Raw genomic sequence first — 12,996 nt, 5'->3', positions numbered from 1 at the left:
AACTCTATGAGGTAGGTATTATTTTTAATCTTATTTGGCAGATGAGGAGACTGAGCAAATAGCAATCTACCTATAGAAGATACCAAAGTTTGGCTCCTAACCACTATACTACTTTGATGTTGATAACATTGATTATTTTAATTCTAAATATTGTAAGCCAATCCCTGCTCCTACATCTTTTCTTGTGGGTATGTGAACTTTGTATAAACATTTTAGTCTGTAGTCAGTAGCTAAGCTGGCTGGACTACTGTGCTCAGGGGGGGAAGTTTTTCAAAGTGAAATTGTTTATACCTCATCCATATTGCTCCGCTATAAGTGTTCACCTAATATCCATGAGGCATGAGTTGTTTCCACGAAGAGAAGTTGGGGGTGGGGGAGAGTTTGTTCACACAGAGGGACGCAGACCTGGAGTTAAGAGATGGGCCTGGTGTGTCTGCAATATGGGGTGTCTGGGGTCAGGGAGGAGAAACTGACAGAGCAGGTGGGGGGGCCAGAACACAGGTGCACTACTGGCCCAACCAATGTTTGTGGAACAACTCCATAGGCGATAGGAGTCCATGGATGTGCTCACAGGGTTAAAGCCTAACCAACCTTGCTACATAATGAGATATGCCCTTCAGAAAGAAAAATTTGGCACTATTGCACAGAAGGAACTTCTTGGAGGAGCAAATGGAGACAAAGAAGAAGTTACTGCCACAGTCCACTTGAGAGATGATATGGCTCTGGGGAAGGAAAGCAGTGTTCAGATTCTCAAGACATCTCTAGTTTGAGATTAACAGGGTTTGGATATCAGTATGAAAGAAAGTTGGGAAAATATGGACAATATTAACCAAGATGACAAGGAGGAGCTTCATTATTTCATTGTATGCATGCTAAGTCACTTTAGTTGTGTCTAACTGTGCGACTCTGTGGACTGTAGCCTGCCAGGATCCTCTGTCCATGGGATTCTCCAGGCAAGAATACTTGAGTAGATGGCCATGCCCTCCTCCAGAGAATCTTCCTGACGCAGGGATCGAACCCGCGTCTCTCACACCTCCTGCATTGGCAGGCGGGTTCTTTATCATTAGTGCCACCTGCTGCTGCTGCTGCTGCTGCTGCTGCTAAGTCGCTTCAGTTGTGTCCGACTCTGTGCAACCCCATAGACGGCAGCCCATCAGGCTCCGCCATCCCTGGGATTCTCCAGGCAAGAATACTGGAGTGGATTGCCATTTCCTTCTCCAGTGCATGAAAGGGAAAAGTGAAAGTGAAGTCGCTCAGTCGTGTCCGACTCTTAGCGACCCCATGGACTGCAGCCTACCAGGCTCCTCCATCCATGGGATTTTCCAGGCAAGAGTACTGGAGTGGGGTGCCATTGCCTTCTCTGAGTGCCACCTAGGAGAAGTTAAATAAATGAAAACCTGGATATGCTGGATTTGCCAGACAAGTGGGACAGTCAACTGGCAGGGTCCACTGAGTAGAGATAGAGCTCTAGATGCTCACTGACTTAACATATTTATTGAGTGCCTACTTTAGCTCCAAGCCCTCTTTTAGAGACTTGGGCAAGAGCAGTGAATAGTCATCATCATGTCAGCGTCTGGTAAGGTCACAGGGGTGGCTGAAATCTTGGGAGTGTGAGACAAGCAGAGAGGATGGCCAAAGACGGAATCCTAAACAACCTCAACAACCAGAGGGTAGGTGGGAGAGGAGAAGAGGGCAGCGAAGGGAGCTGAGAAGGAGTGGTGACAAGAGCAGGAGCACACAGTTTTAGCTGGAACGAAGGGAGGGAATCAGGTCTGCTTTTTAAGTTTAAAAAAATTTAATGTGCTTAAAAAACACACAACCTAAAATTCATCATATAAACCATTTAAGTGTACAGCTCCATATATTAAGTGTATTCACACTGCTGTACAAAGGATTTCCAGAACTTTTTCACCTTGTAAAACTGAAACTCTATACCCTTTAAACAGTTACCCATTTCCCTCTCTCCCAACCCCTGGTAAGTGAAAAGTGTTAGTCGTTCAGTCGTGTCCGACTCTTTGCGACCCCATTGACTATAGCCCCCGCTTCGCGCTGTCATGGACTGTAGTTCCTCCGTCCATGGAATTATTCAGGCAAGAATACTGGAGTGGATTGCCATACCCTTCTCCAGGGGATCTTTCCAACCCAGGGATTGAACCCCTGGTCTCCTGTATTTCAGGCAGATTCTTTACCATCCGAGCCACCAGGGAAGCCCCCTGGTAACCAACATTCTAATACTTCCTGCTTCTATGAGTTTGATTATTTTAGATTCCTGATGTAAATGGGATTGTACAGTATTTATCTTTTTGTGGCTGGCTTATTTTCTTAGCATAATGTTCTCCAAGAGCACATCCATGTCATAGCATGTGATAGGATTTTCTGTTTTTAAAGAAGAATAATATTCCACTATATGTATATACCATATTTTATTTATCCATTTACCTGTAGATGGATGTTTGGGTTGCTTCTACCTCTTGGCTATGATGAACAATGCTGCTATGACACAAGTGTGCAAATACCTCTTGGAGTCTCTGCTTTCAATTCTTTTGGATATATACCCAGAAGCAGGGTGGCTAGATCATACAGTAGTTCTAGTCTTAATCTTTTGAAGAACCACCATACTGTTTTCTATAGTCTACTTGGTTTTTGATAGCCCTCTCTAATTCTGACTGGGAAGAATAGAAAAGAGAGCTATTTTATATATTAACTGTGTGTTGAGGAGAATATGTGTATAATCTCACATAATCCTCAAAATAACATTATAAAGAGGTATTATTACCACATTTTGCAGGAGATACAGAAATAATAAGTAGTCCATAAAGCTAGTGAAGATGTGGGACTTGACTTCGGGTTGCTCTGATTTTCAGATATAGCCATTTTGTTGTTATATTTCTAACAAGAAGGGCTCATTTTTTTAAGTTTCCTATTGATTCATGAACAGTTTTTCATAATTTGGGGAGTATTTTGTGAATCACATAGTTACTTGAAAAGGATTGAGAGTCAGTAATTATACAGCCACTCTGATAATGTGGGTCCCAAATTCTTAAATAGTCATATCCTTCTATGCAGAAAATAGCAGCAGTTCATTCCTAGGTATCACCAATAGTATTCCAGGTTAGCACTACACTGAGCCTCTCATCTCCAGCTTGGTGTCTGCATTGTACCCAGTTGCTGTTATTGTGCAGAATTAATGAATAGTTTGCAAACTAGCATCACTTCTGTGAAAGCTGATGGACATGTTAATTATACCTTATTTAGATTTCACAGTTGCATGACCCAGATTCTTCTTTTCTGCCAAATTTCCAAAGAAAATTTAGAAACTCCAGTAAACACAGTGCATTAAAATGCAAGCAATGGAGAAACTGGCCACGCAGAGGCAGGATGATGATGAGCTTGGTTTATCTGACTGGAGGGCTAGAGTCAGGTAGTCTGTTTTCGGGATTTTAAGTTGATTCAACAGTGTGTATCTTTCCTCTCTGGGGTTTTATTAAAGTCTTTTGTAGGCACTGTACCTACTCAGTGTCTCCTTTCTATTAGGCAAGGATGAAAGCATTTACTTGAAGCCTAATCCTAGCTGCTCATTACTAATTTCTGCAGTGCATTAACTCCCTTATTTTTGGTGCTTGTAGTCTGTCTTTCTAGAAGATCAATATGCACATTTGGGTTTGCACTCTGGCTTCACCACTTTTTATTGAGCTACTAATATGACAGGCATTATGAAACAGCAGTAAACAAGATATAGTCCCTGTCTTTGGGAGCTCAGAGAGAGCCCACTGGGGCTTAGCAAGTGAGGAGGCAAGTACACTACCTTGTGACCAGGAGGAAGCAAGGGGACTGTGGAAATACACGGAAGAGATCCCTATTCGAGGAGTTAGGTGGAGGGTTATGTTTGGGAAAGCTGCTTGGACAAAGTGTTGTCTAAACCAGTGTTTCTCAGATTTTACTGCACACTAGAATCACCTGAGGGGATTGTTAAACAGAGATTTCTGGGCCCCATCTTTAGAATTTTTAATTCAGTACATTTAGGGTGGGGCCCGAGAATTCACATTTCTAACAAGTTACCAGTTGATGCTGTTGCTGCCTACTCTGGGGCCACATTTTGAGAATCACTTTTTTTTTTTTTTTTTTAATTTAGCTGCACCAGATCTTATTAATAGTTGTTGCATGCAGACTCTTTGTTGCGGCGTGCAGGCTTCTCTCTAGTTGTGGTGTGTGAGCTCTCTTGTTGTGGTTCATGGGCTCAATAGTTGAGGCACACAGGCTTAGTTGCCCCATGGCTTGTAAGATCTTACTTCCCCAACCAAGGATCAAACTGTACCCCCTGCACTAGAAGGCAGATTCTTACCCACTGGACCACCAGGAAAGTCCCAAGAATCACCTCTTCAAGCCAAGATATGAAGGAGGGTGAAGATGGAAAGAGTGTTTGTGTGTCTGTGTGTGCACATGTGTGCTTGTGCTCACCCATGGGGGTGGATGAAACAAGGGGAGTGCTGGGTAGAAGTATTCCAAAGGCTTGGTGATAAAGAAGGCATGACATACTTGGGGACATTAATGCTGTAGAGTGTAGAATGTAGGAAGTGCTGAGAGGGAGGTGTCCGCAGTGACACACTACAAAGGACTCAGTTAGTTGGAGTCTCGGTGGATTTATACAAGGACAAGGATTTGAGGCAAAGGATTTGAAGATGTTGACAAAGAAAGAACTGAAGTGAGGGTCAGAAAGCAAGTGATGACAGATAAAGTCAAGCCTGAGAGATCAAGGTCTTGATCAGCTTGAAGGACAGAGAATGGATATCTGGTATTTTTTGCTTTTTTTTTTTTTCTGGAGGTCAGAGGTAATGGCAGAGTCCAGGATCTAGGGTGGGTGACTGGAGTGGCAAGGAACTGAAGAGCATTAAGCAGAGGCAATCAAAGAACTGAAAGTCCACACTTGTGTGCATGATCATTGATAAGCTCTTTATGAAGGTGGCAGGGCTTGAAGAGGAAGGAAGACTGGGGAAGCTGGGACTGGGGCTCAAATGCTCAGAAAGCATGCAGGTCTGAGAGGCTGTAAATTACAATGATGAGGGACTGGGAAAGAAGAGGCTTGGTGACATAAATCTCAAGTTTTTTTTTATTTTTTGTGTCTTTTTTTAACCTGGAGGTGCCAGAATATGCCCTGGAATCTGCACTCGAAATCAAGGAAGGCAGTGTCCTTAAAAGGCTGTGGGATGATGAGCAGAAGCTTCAGAATGGGGCTCTCAGGGCAGAGCAGGACTTTGGTTGAAGCAAGGAGGTGGGGGAAGATTCAGGGAGGAAGTTGAGGGAGTTTTTTTTTTTTTTTTTTTTTTAATCATAGGGGGAAAAAAAGGAAGACAGTGTGGAAAGTCAGATGTCCCTGGCATTATGGTGGTTCCAGGGTCTTTCTGACAGTTGAGTGGGACCCCTGCCTGGGACACTGCTATGGCTCTCTCCCATCCAGGGAGTCCTGGTTCCCATGAAGGAAAAGTAGACTTCTTCCTGAGCACTTGCTCAGGAAGAAGTGGCCACCAGTGTGTGGGGTGGGATTTCTTTGCTCAAGGATGAAGCCACACCTACACAGATTTGTAGAAGAAGAGGGGCACTAGATCCTGCAAAACTGCAAAATTCCTTCACTTATAGGCAACATTATAAGTTATTAAATAGATTAAAGATTACTTTAAAAACAACAAGTTTCCCTGGAGAACGAAATGGTAACCCACTCCAGAGGGAAATCCTATGGCAGAGGAGCCTGCTGGGCTGCAGGTCCATGGGGTTGCAGAGTCAGATGTGATTTTGTGACTAAGCATGCATGCATATTTGAAAAAATAATTTAGAATAGAATTATCTGCTTTTCATACATTTTTTGAGACAACTATACGGAATAAAATTGAAAGTTGACAATCAATAACCTGTAAGTACCTAACTTACCAGATTATTTCTTCCAATTACTTCTGTAGAACCTTAAAAAAAAATTGTATTATATTCCATAGTAACAAATAACAGGCTCTACCTTAGTTTTAAATTTGTTTAAATTATCCTGAATATTATAGCCTACTAGAAAATGTTTCTTATAGCGTTTTACAGGGTCTCAATATTTTCTATTTAAAGCACATTATAATAAATTTTTTTCAAATTTGAAAAAAAATAAAAACAACACATTTATACTATTTTGAAGAATTCCACTTAGGGATTTTAGTCATGAAACTGTGCTGCAGGGATGGATTCTTAGAGATCAAACATCGTTATGATAAGAAGCCTATGAACTGCAGTCAAGTCAGACTTGCTGTATATGCCTATTGAGCTTGTGTAGAATCCATGTTCCAGGAGAAATGAAAAGAGGAAGGAAATGAAAACTAGCGATCAGGAGGTCTGGACTATAATCTGTTAAACTATATTTTAGGTACAGAAGATACAGAAAATCAATAAGGCATCTCCCTGTCCTCAAGTAGCTCCAACTTTAATGAGAGAGACAGATAAGTGAGTCCACACTGATTAGAGGCTTTGCTTATGTGGCACTCACTAGGCCCTGATGATGCTTTACGTGTGTAACTTACTTTATCATCACAACCACCCTATGAAGTTAAGACCTATTATTATTCATTCTACAGAAGAAAAAAACAAGGGCACAGAGATCATACAGTTGATAAGCAGCAGAACCAGATCTTGAACCCAGGGAGTCAGGCTGAAGACTTGGTGCTCTACCACAGGAAGCTGCCTGTAATTATAGTATGTGTGAAAATAGCTATAGAAGGCTCATGAATAGGGAACAAAAGAGGGAAGGAGGGCTCCCAGAGGACATAGTGGCATCTGAATAGGCCCCTGAAGAATAGCTCACATTTATTGAGTTAGGCATTACGGCAAATACTCTACATAAAATAATCCCATTGAATTGAACCCTCTCGACATCCCACTGTGGAAACTCAGTTATCATCATCCCCATTTTAGAGAAGATGACACTGAGACACAAAATGCTTTAGCACTGGCTGCACATGACAGAGCATATTTTGGAGACTGACTTAACTAAGGCAGTGTGGTGCCGGAACTGGGGCACCCAGCCACTGCACTGCAGGTGCCTCAATCCAGGAGCTCCAGAGGGAAGAAATGGTGGGTAATGGTGAGAGGGGACAGGGGCCTGGGGCAGAGGGAGTGTGTTGGCCAAAGTAGGAGGAGGTGTGTGTGGGAAATGCCCTGATGCTAGTAGCGGGTTCAGGGACTTCCTGCAGGGAGCACACAGCTGGGAGACTGGATAAATGCAGAGTGAAGGATTTTGATTCCACTTGGGAATGAGGATAATTGTTCCTTCCACATGAATACACAGAGCTCAAGAGTGCCTCTTGGATAAACTTGTGAAGTGGTAAAGTCTGTGGTTGGTATGCTCCTGCCTGCCCTCTCCCCACACCAAGCATACATCCCTAACTCATGTGACTCAGCAATTCCAATAGTCAGCTGATTTTGGCTTAGAGAGGGAATGGTTGCACAAGGCACTCAAGCCCGAGGTGGGTATGGTTGCCAACTCTGCACGAGGTTGTGGGAGAATGAGCTACTCACAGTACTGTCGGGCTGCTGGTGACTCTAGGAGGGACCACGGAGAGCCCACGACTATGCAAATCTAAACTCAGTCAATCTGGTTTGAAGTATGTATGAAGGACATTGTAAGAAGTATGTGGGCTTAGGATCTCTCCAGCCATAGAACCTCTGGCTCTGCCACCCTGATAGGAACCTGGTCTGCTTCCTTCTCAGTCCTTCCCCAAGATAGTGTTCTAGTCCCAGGAAGCTGAGCCCAGGTTGTTATGGAAGGAGCATGGGTAAGCACTGTCTGGGCAAGGAGAACACATTAAATACATGCCAGATTCTTTCTAGACATCAAATCCTACACAGGCCAAAAGCATCTGGGGGAGAAAGGCTGTTGAACTGATTTATTTAAATTACAAGGGACACCCATCCTCCCTTTTCTTTTCACTGGGAGGAATTTCACAACAGAAAGTGATTTCTGCTGTTTCTGACCCAACTTTGCCTCCAGCTCAGTCATTCAAATAGGGAAGGAGAAAGAACAAGTGGTTAATCTACAGCCACTGAGCTGCATATCAGTGAGCCACAGAGGACAGTGCAGTGGTCCCCTCAGGTTCTGCAGAGTAATTAAATAAGACATGTGATGTGATCAGGCACTGGGGATTTCTGGGAACGTTGCCTTTGGGGGTTTGGATCAGGACAAGGGAATAAATAGCTGCAAAGGACAATAAGAAACTGCAAACATAGCAACTAGAAGGTATCCTCAGGAAAAGCCTCGCGGCTCCTCATTCCCATCAGACCCCGAGCTTGTAGCACTCCCTGACTCGATACCACAGCAGCAACAGAATCAGGACCGATGGGCCACACAGGGGTTCTGCTAAAGGACTTCAGGGCTTATTAGAGTGCCATTCCTTGCTTATTTCTTAAATCCTGTTTTCTAGGAGCCCCTGGAAGGAAAATCCAAGTGCTCAAGCCTGAGGTCATCTCCAAACATATCAAAGAATGTTCAGAGGTGATGGTTTAGTTGCTAAGTCATGTCCAACTCTTGCGACCCCATGGACTGCAGCCCCCCAGGCTCCTCTGTCCATGGGATTTCCCAGGCAAGAACACTGGAGTGGGTAGCCATTCTCTTCTCTAGGGGATCTTCCTGATTCAGGGGCTGAACCTAGGTCTACTGCACTGCAGGCAAATTCTTTACCGACTGAGACACCAAAGAATGTGCAGAGATCCATTAAAAATCATACATGGAACACTGTTCCTTCAAGGCAGAAAATAATAACAAGGGAGGTGGCTTCTTTCTCCTAAGGCCACACCAGAAGTCTGTGGGGCTATATTTCACTCTGCATCTCTTTCCTTTGGCCCAGACAACTTGAGACTTCTAGAGGTCATGGTACTCAGAATCAGACAGCAGTGCCCTCTGGATGATGTTGGAACATAATGCTCTTTTTCAGCAAGGTGGTCTCAGGACACAGTTCACTAAATTAAGCATCATTTTATTTCTCAAATGGAGCTTTTTGCAGCTGAATCAGGAGTGAGGGGTGTTCATACACAAGTAGATATGTTTGTTCCCTTTGTTATAAAAACCTGTCACAGATTTTTACAATGTGGGATTAGTTGCCCTTCAGTCTGGCAGCCCACCCATCCAATGTGATCTTCATAGTTCTACATGCTATAAAATAAGAAACCAAACACAAGGGAAATTCTCAATGAAAATGCAGCATCTAACTGCATTTGGGATGTTAAAAAAGCTATTTCTTGTTGGATTAAGACCACAGATTCTCCAAGTGTGGACCCAGGACCCGTAGATCATATGACCTATGAGCTTGTTAGAAATGTACATCCTTGGCCCCACCTCAGACCTTCCAAGTCAGAAACTTCGGGGTGAGGCCCAGTGGAGCAGAAGGCTTAGAAGGTGGTTTTGGTGTGTACTGCTAGGTGAGAACCACTGGTTTACACTGACCTGAGAAAAAGAGGGAGCAGGTATGGGGGCTCCTGTGCTTGAACTAGACTTCAGGGCCTTTCAGACACAGGCTGTCTGAGCTTGGGAGGAAGCGGGGAAAGAGGGCTGACTTGTCAGTGGGAGCAGGGAGACACATAGGTAGCTTGGTAGCATGCATATGGAGTGTGAATTTTTAAAATTTGCTCTATTTGACATTATAGACATGGCAATAGGCTAAAGTGTCATATTTCCAAATATACTTTTCTTATCAGTATAGGCATAGAGTTACAGTTGTAGCCTGGGTGACTCTGGACTCACAGAGATGACTTCCCTTCTAGTGCTTTATATGTATCATGTCCACCATGATGAAGCCTTGATGTTCTCAGGAATGCCTTTAGAGCTATATCCACTGGATTTATATACCTCTTTGGCTTTAGTCGGGTACTAACCAGTCTATACCTTCACCCTGCACTAGGAAATATGGACAGAGGCTATTTTTTGAATTATATTTTCCTTCTTTTCTTCTCAACAATGCATTCTAAGATTCTGATACAAATCATATGCATTTGAGAGTACATAAGGAAAATGAAGATTTAAGAAAAATGTAAACATGCATTTTTTCATATTCTGGTAAGCTGAGAAAAAAAAGACGGGAAAGACAGTTCAGAGAATCTAGAAGAAGAAACCCTGAAGAATAAGCCTTTTAGCCAAGAAAAAAGATTGTTAGTTGTTGGTTACATTCAGAAGATTTGCATTTTTAAAGTTAATGACTAAAGTGATAAAAGGTTCCAGTTAAATTATTACAGTTACTGCTTGCTTCGGGGCAAGCAAAAAACCTTTGAGGTTTTAAATCACATTTTTCAGTCTGGCAGGAAAGGGTATTTTAAATTCCTACAAACAATTTCTTTAATCGTTGTAACTTTTCTCTACCTGGCCCCTCATTCTCACACACCTGGCAGGCAAATAAAAAAAAAAATTGTACAAAAGAATGTTGGTATTTGGATACAAAAGTAGAGCTGAGGCTTCCTTGGAGGTTAATAACCCATAAAAAATTGGTAGCTGTATTTAATTGCCTAAAAAACATCATATTTTGGTTATCCTGGTTTTGAGCTTTGGTGTGATCCAACCTTTGACATGTGCACTGACAATGTGGCAGGATCCTTGAAACTGAACCTGCCCCAGAAAAGCCCAGTGATGTGCTGTAACTGTAACACCAGTGCTGACATCTCAGCGTTTGCATCAAAGAGGTAGGGCAAGTGGAAATTTTACAGTACAGTTCTGCACTAATACATAAAGATGCTAAGACTCACCTATTTTGCCTCCTGAATGAGGTCTTTAATCCAGCAAGCTCCTTGTACTGCAAACAGAGATCCTCAGAGCAAAACTCCATTAAAGAGCATGATCAGAAAGAAATGAATGCACAAAAGTTTTTGAATAAAACAAAACATATCTCAAAGCCCAGAATATAAGTAATCAAAGCACTCTTTGTCAACAAAGCCCACATTCTGGAAAAACATTAGGGCCTAGTGATGGGCATTTGCTTAGAGGCTTTACTGAGGTTTAAGCCCTGGAAAAGCAAAAGGTTTTATTTGACCTCAGATTGCAAAGACTCTTTCTACCCTATCTGAATAAAGGTACAGAAGTGAACAGTAAAGTGGCTGGAACTGGGCTCTGGAGACTGACTGACTGGGACCAAATTCTGGCTTCATTGCTTATTAGCTGAGTGACACTGAACAAGTTATCTAACAATCTTTTGCATTAATTCCTTTATTTGTACAATAGGGCAAACAGCAGTATCTAACTCAAAGTTGGGGTTGGGTAATGATGTAAAGTGCTTAGAATCATAGCTGGCACATAGCAAGTTCAACAAGTTCAGCTTCTACTACCAATATTATTTTAATTTTTATGAATGAGAGTCCTGTAAGAAGATCAAAGAAGCAGCATTGCTTTCTTCCTTTCTTTCCTCCTTTCTTTCTGTCACCGTTCTTTCTTTCCATTTCTAGTTCTTTGCCACATTCCAAAAGGGATCTGAAGCTGAGAAGTGACATTGAGCATGTTTAGAGTTATGTGTGGATGCAGTCCTGATCTGGAGGCAAAGAGGCTGACTTCTCTTTCTGGCTTTACTGTTAACTACTAATAGCTGTGTGACTGCAGGGAAGTTTGCTTGCCTTCTGTATTAGTTTGCTAGGGCTCCCTTCACAAAGTTATCACTCCCTTAAAACAACAGAAATGTTTTGCCTCACAGTTCTGGAGGCTAGTGGTCCAAAGAAAGGTGTCCACAGGGTTGGCTCCTTCCAAGGCTGTGAGGGGGAATCTGCTCTAGGCCTCTCGCCGGCTTCCAGGAGTTTGCTGGCCATCTTCAGCCTTCCTTGGCTGGTAGAAGCGTCATTCTGCTCTCTGCCTCCATGGTTATAAGGTGTTCTCCCTGTGTGGGGGTCTGTGTTCAAATGTCCTATTTCACAAGGACTGAATCAGAGGCCCACCCTACTCCAGTGTGACCTCATCTCAACAATTATATCTACAAGGGCCCTATTTCTGGATCAATTCACACTCTGAGGTACTGGGGGTGAGGACTTCAACATGTGAATATGGTTGTGGGGACAAGACACACAATACAAACTATAATAAAGGGGACACTTTTCAGAGTCTTCTGGATGTTGCTGTGCTCTGTGATTCTCTGAGAGGGGCATAAAGCATGTACGATATTTCTCCAACTTAACTAACTAGAGAGCACTTTTGTTCTGCTGTGGAGAATCCTGATGGCCTCATGCTAATCATGACAGCCTTGTCGACACTGCTGACGGGGCCGTGACTTCCCTACCATGAATATGGAGAATCAGGGCTGACCATAACCCAGCTTGGAATGTCCTCCCTCCATTTAGGGGCAGAGTCCATCCTGGCTCTCCTCCAGCGGCACCCCACCTATCTGTGGCTAGCTCGCTGGGATGATGGATGAAACCAAGCCAGTAGCCCCTCCCTGCCCTGTCAGTCTTTGAGTGAGTGAGAGCCCCCCCACCCTCACCCCCACAGAGGCTCTTTCTGGCTCAGAGACAGCTGGTGTGGGTGACAGGGAGACTGGGAAGCTGCATTTACATTCAAGCAGCTATGATCCCATGCAAACTAGAAAGGAAAGCCCACAAGGGAGAAAATGACTTACTCATAAAATTTTATAAATAGGTTGAAAGAAATACCTGCCTCAGCTTTGCTTTGTGTTGCTGTCAGCAAGCACATCTTTCATAGCAAGCTGACATTCTTGTCGACAGTGCTGTTAACAGCATTCTGAATAAGGTAATTACCCAATAAAGTTAATATTAGCCAAACTGCACAAAACTTGAGTTAAAAATGTATCTGATTGCGGGACAGAAACCTGAGTCACGTGTCTTACCCACTGAACCTGTGACGTGCCTGCCTTGAGAGGAGGAACCGTCTCAGGAAGGAGGCTGTCATTTATATTCTGGACATGAACCCACTCTTGGAAGGAGAAGCCTCAAGGATGCTTTCTTCTCTACCTTAAGGCAGCAAGAAAACGAGATTTTTGCTTTCTATTTTATCTC

General features: G+C 43.2%; 1 protein-coding gene across 1 annotated transcript in view; it reads right to left on the bottom strand.

Annotated features, from left to right (window-relative positions):
• The window catches only part of LHFPL3 (LHFPL tetraspan subfamily member 3), a 589,331-nt gene that overhangs the window by 118,539 nt on the left and 457,796 nt on the right, over window positions 1-12,996 (bottom strand). The window lies entirely within an intron of this gene.

The sequence above is a fragment of the Giraffa tippelskirchi genome, chromosome 10 (assembly GCF_054371585.1).
Source record: "Giraffa tippelskirchi isolate mGirTip1 chromosome 10, T2T-mGirTip1v1.2.pri, whole genome shotgun sequence".
NCBI classification, from domain to species: Eukaryota; Metazoa; Chordata; class Mammalia; order Artiodactyla; family Giraffidae; genus Giraffa; species Giraffa tippelskirchi.
Note: the sequence above shows the minus strand (reverse complement) of the source record. Positions and strands in the feature narration are given on the sequence as shown.